The sequence below is a fragment of the Podarcis melisellensis genome, assembly GCF_964234715.1.
Source record: "Podarcis melisellensis genome assembly, chromosome: 17".
Lineage (NCBI taxonomy): Eukaryota > Metazoa > Chordata > Lepidosauria > Squamata > Lacertidae > Podarcis > Podarcis melisellensis.
Window position 1 is genome coordinate 28181277 of NC_138534.1, and position 8720 is coordinate 28189996.

At 42.8% G+C, this 8720-nt stretch overlaps 1 pseudogene across 1 annotated transcript; it reads left to right on the plus strand.

Annotated features, from left to right (window-relative positions):
- The first annotated feature begins 4405 nt into the window (after positions 1–4405).
- LOC309359674 (large ribosomal subunit protein eL27 pseudogene) lies at positions 4406–4901 on the plus strand (annotated as a pseudogene). Its single transcript has one exon. The product of its transcript is annotated as a large ribosomal subunit protein eL27 pseudogene (transcript).
- Positions 4902–8720: the final 3819 nt, after the last annotated feature.

An 8720-nucleotide genomic window follows, 5' to 3' on the forward strand; every position in this document is an offset into this window, starting at 1 on the left:
ATTCGAACTGCCGACCTTTCGATCGGCAAGTCCTAGGCGCTGAGGCTTTAACCCACAGCGCCACCTGCGTCCTGGGTAGGAAGGTACTTCTCACTAAATAAACTTTGGCTCGATAATACTGGAAAGCTTCAGAATAACGCTGAACCTTTCATTACACTGAAAGATGTTTCATTTAGCATTGGCTCAGGAGTAGCTTGGCTGAATCTTAGATATAACATGGTCACTGGTTGTTAATAATTTGCATAATAAATCCCCCCCCCCCAATTCTCTTCTGTATGAAATTGGGATTGTACCTGTTTTGATGGGTATCCACGTAAATATCTTCAACTACTGAGTGAAAATTCCCTGTGTGAAAAATGGCAGGTTGTGTATACTGCATTTCCACATTTCTAAAGAGCCCTACAGTGAGGATTACATGGTATCACCTTAATGCAGTCTCCCAGTTCTTTGTTTTCCTTTCATTGGCATTAAACATTAATAGCTAAAGTTCTTTCTAAAAATAAATTGGTAAAAGTAACGAAAAACACAAAAGTGAAAACATATGGAAAGGTGGCTTTTCTATGGAGTGTAAGATAAAATACATTTACCATAGGCAGAATATTACCCTCTGTGTGGAGTTTAACCAGGGATCATAACCCAGTGAAAGTCCTTAGAAAAAATACTACTAGACTTCACCTTTCATTCACAGTCCTAAATGCATTTGAAGATTTAGCAAATGCCATAAATTCTGACTAATAATAGATTAGGGTACCCCACAATGTGCCCATTCCATTATTGTCTTGGTGGCATCTCTTTACATTACCAGGAAAAGGCAGGAAAGTCTGCCGGGCAGGCTGCAATTTAATGACTCCTGGCAGAAGGCCCAAGCATCCCCATTGGCTGGTTTTGCCCGCTGCCAGGGGAACACCCTTCCAAGGGCTGCTGGCATTGGCCAATATCTGCCAACCGGGCAATCCAGCCTGCGATTTGCTGGATCACTTGCACCGTCCGGGGCCTGGCCACAACACCGCCCACCAATGAGGGTGAGCGGACTTACCAGTACCAAATAAAGTCAGCTCTCATCTTACACAGAGTTTATGTTCTAGAAAGAGCACATCAAGCTAACATTGTGTATAAACACAGCCCTCCAGTCATGGATGGGATTGCCAAATTTGTTATCCTGGATGCCTGCCCCTCCTCCTTTTGGTGAGGTGCATAAAGTTGAATTAGTGCAAGTTAAATTTGCACAAGTTGTGAATCAACAAAAGTAAAAGATAAGAACCGATTGGATAGTTAAGCTGATGTGAAGGAAGAATGATTGGAAGTTTTCCTATAAAACCAATGACATCCCATTCTAGCAGATGACTACTGCAATATAGGGAGACTACCGTATTTTTCTCCCTATAAGACACACTTTTTTCCCTCCTAAAAAAATAAGGGGAAATGTGTGTGTGTCTTATGGAGAGAATGCAGGCTGCGCAGCTATCCCAGAAGCCAGAACAGCAAGAAGATTGCTGCTTTCACTGTGCAGCGATCCCTCTTGCTGTTCTGGCTTCTGAGATTCAGAATATTTTTTTTCTTGTTTTCCTCCTCCAAAAACTAGGTGCTTCTTATGGTCTGGTGCGTCTTATAGAGCGAAAAATACAGCAATTTCAATTTAAGAAAGTGATGTTACATTCATGTTATTTTTAAAAAGGCCTCACTAGAATATGACAACAACAACAATAAAGGAGGAGGAGAAGGAAGAGATGACAAAAGTGGAAGCTGATACTTTAGGGATTTAAATAATATCTCTCAGGACTCCAGCAAGCCATATTGCCCATTCATCTGCTGTAGTGAGATAGGATTGAAAGCAAAAACCCCACTGTGTCATTTGCTCAGCATTCCCAGCCAAAAAAGGGGGGGAGCTTTCTTGCAGAGTGATATGTGTGACACTGAGGGGAAAATCCAGTGCAAAGCTTGACAGAATCAAGCCTAAGCATTATCTTGGTGTGTTCTTTTAAAACTATTTCCTTTATTTCATAGAACCGTACAGTGGTACCTCGGGTTACAGACGCTTCAGGTTACAGACGCTTCAGGTTACAGACTCCGCCAACCCAGAAATAGTACCTCAGGTTAAGAACTTTGCTTCAGGATAAGAACAGAAATCATGCGGCGGCAGTGCGAGGCCCCATTAGCTAAAGTGGTACCTCAGGTTAAGAACAGTTTCAGGTTAAGAACGGACCTCCAGAACAAATTAAGTTCTTAACCCGAGGTACCACTGTAGTAGAATTGCAGAGTTGGAAGGGACCCTTAGGTTCATGGCTTGGTCTCCAGACCCTTTATCATCTCGGTCAAACTCCTCTGCACACATTTCAGCTTCTCCATATCCTTCTTAAATTGTGGTGCCCAGAACTAGACAGTGTTCCAGGTGTGGTCTGACCAAAGCAGAATAGAGCAGGACGGTTACTTTCCTTAGTTGGGACATTGTGGCAACAATGAAACAGTAAATAGACAATCAAACTGATCTGTACCTTAAAATGTCGAATAAAGATGACAAGAGTGGTAAGTAAATGGCTGGGGTGAGGGACATTTGAGATGCTACATAGGAAACGGTTAATCCATTCAGCCAATCAATGAATCAAGGATGCCTATGTAGACTTCATGAGACATGATGAGAAGATTAACACCTCTTTTACCATATAGGTAAAGGTAAAGGGACCCCTGACCATTAGGTCCAGTCGTGACCGACTCTGGGGTTGCGGCGCTCATCTCGCTTTATTGGTCGAGGGAGCCAACGTACAGCTTCCGGGTCATGTGGCCAGCATGACTAAGCTGCTTCTGGCAAACCAGAGCAGCAATATACTGTCACATAAAAACCTACACAAATGTGGAGTGTGGATTTAGAAAGGACTCTGAGATAGGGCACGATGTTTGCTAGATATTTGAAGTATGCTGAGGGGCACATCTCATGAAAAACAGCTGGTGTTCACAAGCCTTAATGCTCATGACTGTTCTTAGGTTCTTAAAAAAAAAATGTTCCACACGTTCTATTTAATTTATTGGATATTCGAGCATCTAATTGAAGGGCTCCTACAATCAGACCATGATTAGGCATTCATGTGGCATGATGGGAAGTGTAGTATAACCACCGCACACGAAGATAAATGTGGCCACCACAACAGTTTGGCTGCAAACTGAAAGAGTTCTTTGTTGTTGGCATTCAGTTCAGTTATCAAGGCCAAACCTCCAGTCTGGGTCCAGACATCCCTGAGGAAATTTGGGCACGTATCTTGATGGTTCTTTATTCCTTGTTCCCGTTTTCCATTTTAAAACGGGCCATTGTTTCATTCGTATTATGGGAAAGAAACTTGCCTGTACGATTGGTGTTTGGTGGCTAAAGTGAGCATGCAGCTGCAGTGAACTTTTCCAAACCCTAAGCGTAGCATTTACAAATTAGCTACCCAAGTCTATCCAAATATTAATTTGCCATGCTCGCCCCTTGTGGTTTTGGACAGGCCTGGTTTCTTTTGTGGTTTGTTCTCCATTATTGCTTGTCTTTTAAGATTATCTTTACTTTTTTTAAAAAAAAAAACTTATTATATTTTCCCACATTTACGGCTGTTAGTGGAAGCATAATCCAACTCCCCCCCCCCCCCCGGAACATTCAGGAAGCTTGTTCAATACAGTCAGAAAGCCAAGATGGAAAACAAATCTCAACCAAATATAGGACGTCTGGACAGGGACTGGTCAACCCCCCCACCCCCCGGCCACGAAACAATCCCTCCTGTCTGTGCTATATATTTGTCTGCAGCTGCTAGAGCTACACAGAGGCTGAATGAGAAAGTAATTGCTTTTATTTTTTGATTGGGTTCTGAGGCAGCCTAACCACAATGACATTTTTTATGGTTTTCCAAAAAGCTGGAGAGGAAATCTTTGAAAAGCTACTTAGTCATCCAGTTAGTGACTATATACTTCTGAGGGTTCGTACTCCTCCACTCTGCCTTTGACGTTCCCCTGGTTTTAATGGAGGTTTATCTCCTGCCTCCTACAACACAGAATAAAGCACTGACCGCAGGAAATGTTGAATACACTTTTCCCTTGATGCAACCCCATTATTGACGTCCATGGGTAAGTGGGATTTGGAGAGGTAAGTATTGTCAGTTAGCAGTGACAGGGGAGATAGGTGCCGACTCCTTAGGTCTGAGGTGTCTTCAGCCCACTTGATGTTGTCTTGCTGTGAGCTCAGCACACATACTCCCCAATACTGAGGGGTCGGAGGAAACCGAGTGCCAAATGGATCGCAGTGCTGGGCTAGGTACAGTTTCGCCAGCTTCTTGGCATGAGGAGCAGAGTGGAGCTGTGCTTTCTTCCCTATGATGTGAGCCAAACCAGGGCCACCCTGGCTGCTGCAGCTTCCTCCTCTTGCCATCACTACTGTGGGGCTCTCAAAAGTAGCATCTGTAGTGGTGTGGGTGCCATCGCTGCCACAGCTCCAAGATGGGCAAGTTTATGAAACCAGGGAAAGTCGTCCTTGTCATCGCTGGGCGTTACTCCAGACGCAAAGCTGTTATTGTTAAGAATATTGATGATGGAACCTGTGACCGCCCCTACAGCCACGCTTTGGTGGCTGGTATTGATCACTACCCACACAAAGTGACAGCAAGCATGGGCAAGAAGAAGATTGCCAAGCATTCCAAGATCAAGTCCTTTGTGAAGGTCTACAATTACAACCACTTGATGCCTACCAGGTACTCCGTTGATATTCCCCTTGACAAGACCATTGTCAACAAGGATGTCTTTAGGGACCCTGCGCTGAAACGTAAATCCCAGCGGGAGGCCAAAGTGAAATTTGAGGAGAGATACAAGACAAGCAAGAACATGTGGTTTTTCCAGAAGCTCAGATTCTGAGTGGCATGCAAATTTGCACCAATACATTTTTTCAAAAAGCCAAAAAAAAGAGTAGCAGCTGTGGTGACCACAGCTTGGGTGGGTCTGCAAATGGCCAGCCCTCCCATGGCCCAGGTGCCCTGCTGCAGCGTCAAGAGAGGGCAATTCAGAATGGAAAGGGCACTCTTTGGGCCATCCTTTGCTTTTTGACAGACCTCACTAGAGCAGGGTTTCCCAAACTTGGGTCTCCAGCTGTTTTGGGACTACAGTTCCCATCATCCCTGACCACTGGTCCTGATAGCTAGGGATGATGGGCATTGTAGCTCCAAAACAGCTGGAGATCCAAGTATGGGAAACCCTGCTCTAGAGTTATATATGGCATATGTTCTCCGTATCATTCCTGGCCCATTCAGAATGTGGGCTGGCTAGCAAATGCTGGCACTTAACCTAATTCTGGTTAAGTCTGTTATTAATATTTCCATCTTGTTACATAAAGGAGCTCAGAAAATGCATTTATCAGAAATTTCAATGCCCCATGACAAAAAGGAAGTTAATTTATCCAATTTTATGAATCTCTTTACCCTTCCTGCTGCAGCTATATTGAAAAAAGTGGGCATAAATTCTGAGTGATGATGAACAGCCATCTGGCGAAAGCATTGCCAAGCCAAAATTCCATTGGTGGGTCTCCTAATAAAGTTTGGAAACAACTGCTTTAGAGATAGAATATGTACTGCCAATTGGGGTGGGGGAATCTACCAAAGAGGGCAGGGCTCCTCACCAAGGGAAAAGAAAGATTTATCCAATAGATATAACTACAACTAATCACTTAAAACCGATGGGTGTTCCATCTGCTCCTGTCTAGCTGCTCTGGATTCCTTAACTAGCTGCCCCAATATTGGCACTTTCTAAAGAAAAGGAAAAAAAACAGCTCTGGATCCGAGAAGTAATTGGATCAAAATGTAAATGGTAACTGTTGTGAAGCACGGGGTAAGAGTTAATATTGAGAAATATTCAAACATGTAATTCCCTGCCTACAGACTGAAGTTAGGAAATAGATATGGCCCAATAGTCTATCAAGGAATAAATATTATTCTTGCTGAAAAGGGGGGGGATGAGGGGAGCCAACTATGTATATTTAAAAACAGCACATTTGAAAAAATCCACATGTTCTAAGATTGTTTTTAAAATAAAGACCTACCTGGACACACTTCTTGCCTTCTGCCTTTCAATATCAATGCCTTTCCTGTACACTGAAACACAACGTCTAGCTTGTTGACACAACAAACAGAGATATAATTACATTTTTTGTGGGGGGGACTTGTAATACTTAGAGAGTTTCCATATAATTTGTAAGATTTGGGAAAGCCCAGAATTGCAAGACGTGGTACATTGCAAAAGTTAGCAATGCACACATGATCTAATATTAGTTTCTCTGGGACAACTTGCCTCTCAACACCAGCCGTGATCAAGCATTGATAGTTCCATAATGAAAAAAGGCGAGGCAGATAGGGTGACTTACTGTGGCAGAAGAGGGGAGCTTCTTCACTCCAGTTTCCCAAGTGTACCTGCAATAGATTCTGGTCTACTCTCAATTTCTCTTCTCACAGAAAGCTGGGAACAACTACAGACCTCCTCCCTCTCTTCTCCTAAAGGGCTGCATGAGGAAATAAGCTGTTATGTGAAGAGACGGCTGCAACAGTCATTCTGAAAGTGCTCCAGGCATTGTACATGATGCAGGGAAAGTGTGTGTTACTTGTCATGTACACTATACAGTAGGCCTTTCCCCCTCCTCGTTTTTCCATGGCAAAATGAGAAGCACTACAAACCCCTGCAAAAATATTTTTATTGGAGGCAATGGCAGGACACAATGAGCATACTAGACCATCACCTCTATGTCTCGGGCAAGTTGTTGTAAGTACACAAGCAATGGCTTCTATTGCTGCACTTATTTATTTTTTCTGTGACTTTGGGCCATTATAATCCTGCGAACTTCTGGCCTAGATCGAATCCAGGTTTGCCATCATATATATGTGCATTCAACAGAGAGCTGTTGCTGTCTCTGGGCTGTGTTGGGCTCTGCTGTGGTCAAGGGCAGGGCAAAGTCTCTGCTTTGGGGTTGGAACCCTCCAACATTTCTCCGCTGAAAAAAGGAACATCCTAAGGAAAAGCGGGGCATTCCGAGGTCAGATAAGAAATTGGAATGGCTTCTGTAAATCTGGGACTGTCCCTGGAAAATAGGGACACTTGGAGGGTCTGGTATCCTCCAAAAATATAGAAATAAACTCTAATATTCTTACTGGAATTGCACTATTGATATTGTCCAACTGTACCTTACAGGAGTAGCCAGCATGGCGTATTCCAGATGCTGATTGAGAAGACACCATGTTCAATACCCTCATCAAAGCCACCACCATTATGGGTCCAGACACTTTTTTAAGTTCTTGTGGACAAGAGGGTAAATTCCTGTACTAAACTAACCAAGTCATGTGTGCTGCTCAGCAACTTGAACAAGGGATTGTGGAATGTTCTAAAGGACTTGCTATGAGAATGCCAAATAATACTGCTAGTACAAAAATAAAACCAGGAATCTTCAACTCTCCATGACTTAATCTGTGATATGGTCTACTACATCCTGAATAGTTTTGTAAGCAATAATAGAACCATGGAGGCTAAATTGATACACCCATAATATTGTTGTACCTCCTCTCTTCCAAGCAACACTCATATTACTTAATGATCTGCAGATATTTTGGCTCCAATGTGCTTCTGAAATGCACGCGTGACCATTCAGAACCATCCTCTAGGAGTAAGTGTTGTGTAAATTCCTTCCCACCTTATTATTATTATTCCTATTCAGCCTTATAGAATGATGAAGGGCAAAGAACTTTGAACATTCTTAGGTCAACCCGGGGGATTTGAAGCTATGCCTGGGTGGAATCTAACCTTTGTGAATCAGAGAAAAGGCATTTGCAATATGTTAAGAGCTCCGTGTTGTGTTTTAAAAAATGGCAACAGCATGGAGATCAATATCAAGGACAAATTAAGAGCAGGAAAATACATACATGTTCAGTTTACAAAACTTGGCGGAATAGGTTCCTGTTTCCCTAGTTTTAGAGAAAGGTTTGGATTTGGATATCTTCCTTGAGCAATTGTTTCTACCCAGCAAGAAGCCCTACATGGATCAGAACATCTGGATGAGAAGACAAATTCATGCAGGTAGGAAGAGAAAAGGTCTAAATATACCAGGGCATAAGAAGACTTCTGTGGATCAGGTCAAAGACCCATAAAGACCACCACACAAGCCTCACAGTGGCCAACCAAGTCTGCAATTAAAGCTTGAGTACCACACCACACTCCTCACTTGTGCTCCTCACCCTACTTCCTCTGACACTGGAGAGACTGCACGGCCATCACAGGAAGAAGCCATTGATGGCCTCATCCTCTATTAATATGTCAATTCATGGCAGGAGGATAGCTAGAAACTTTATTTGCCTTAGTTACTAGCCATAGCAATAAAATAAAATACACGGAGGATAAAACTAAATGCTTCCTTAGCCGCTACAAAATACATTCAAGAAGTTTACAACCAATACAAATGACAGAACTGATACATGGTCCTTTAGCCACAGATAAAACATGTGAGCCTATAGGCTTTCTTTAGATGAAAACAACAACAGCGGAGCAATATTAGAAAGCTAATCAAATAATAGATCTTATTCTCATTGTTCCTGCTAAAAGTTGTGTCGTTTTTGCTGTCACTTGGTTATCTTTATCTGCTAGAAGAAAAGACATGGTAGCACAAGACTGAGCAGGATTCCAGAAAAGCAATATGCATGGTAAGAGAGAGAGAGAAGCAAATGGGCCAGTTCAGG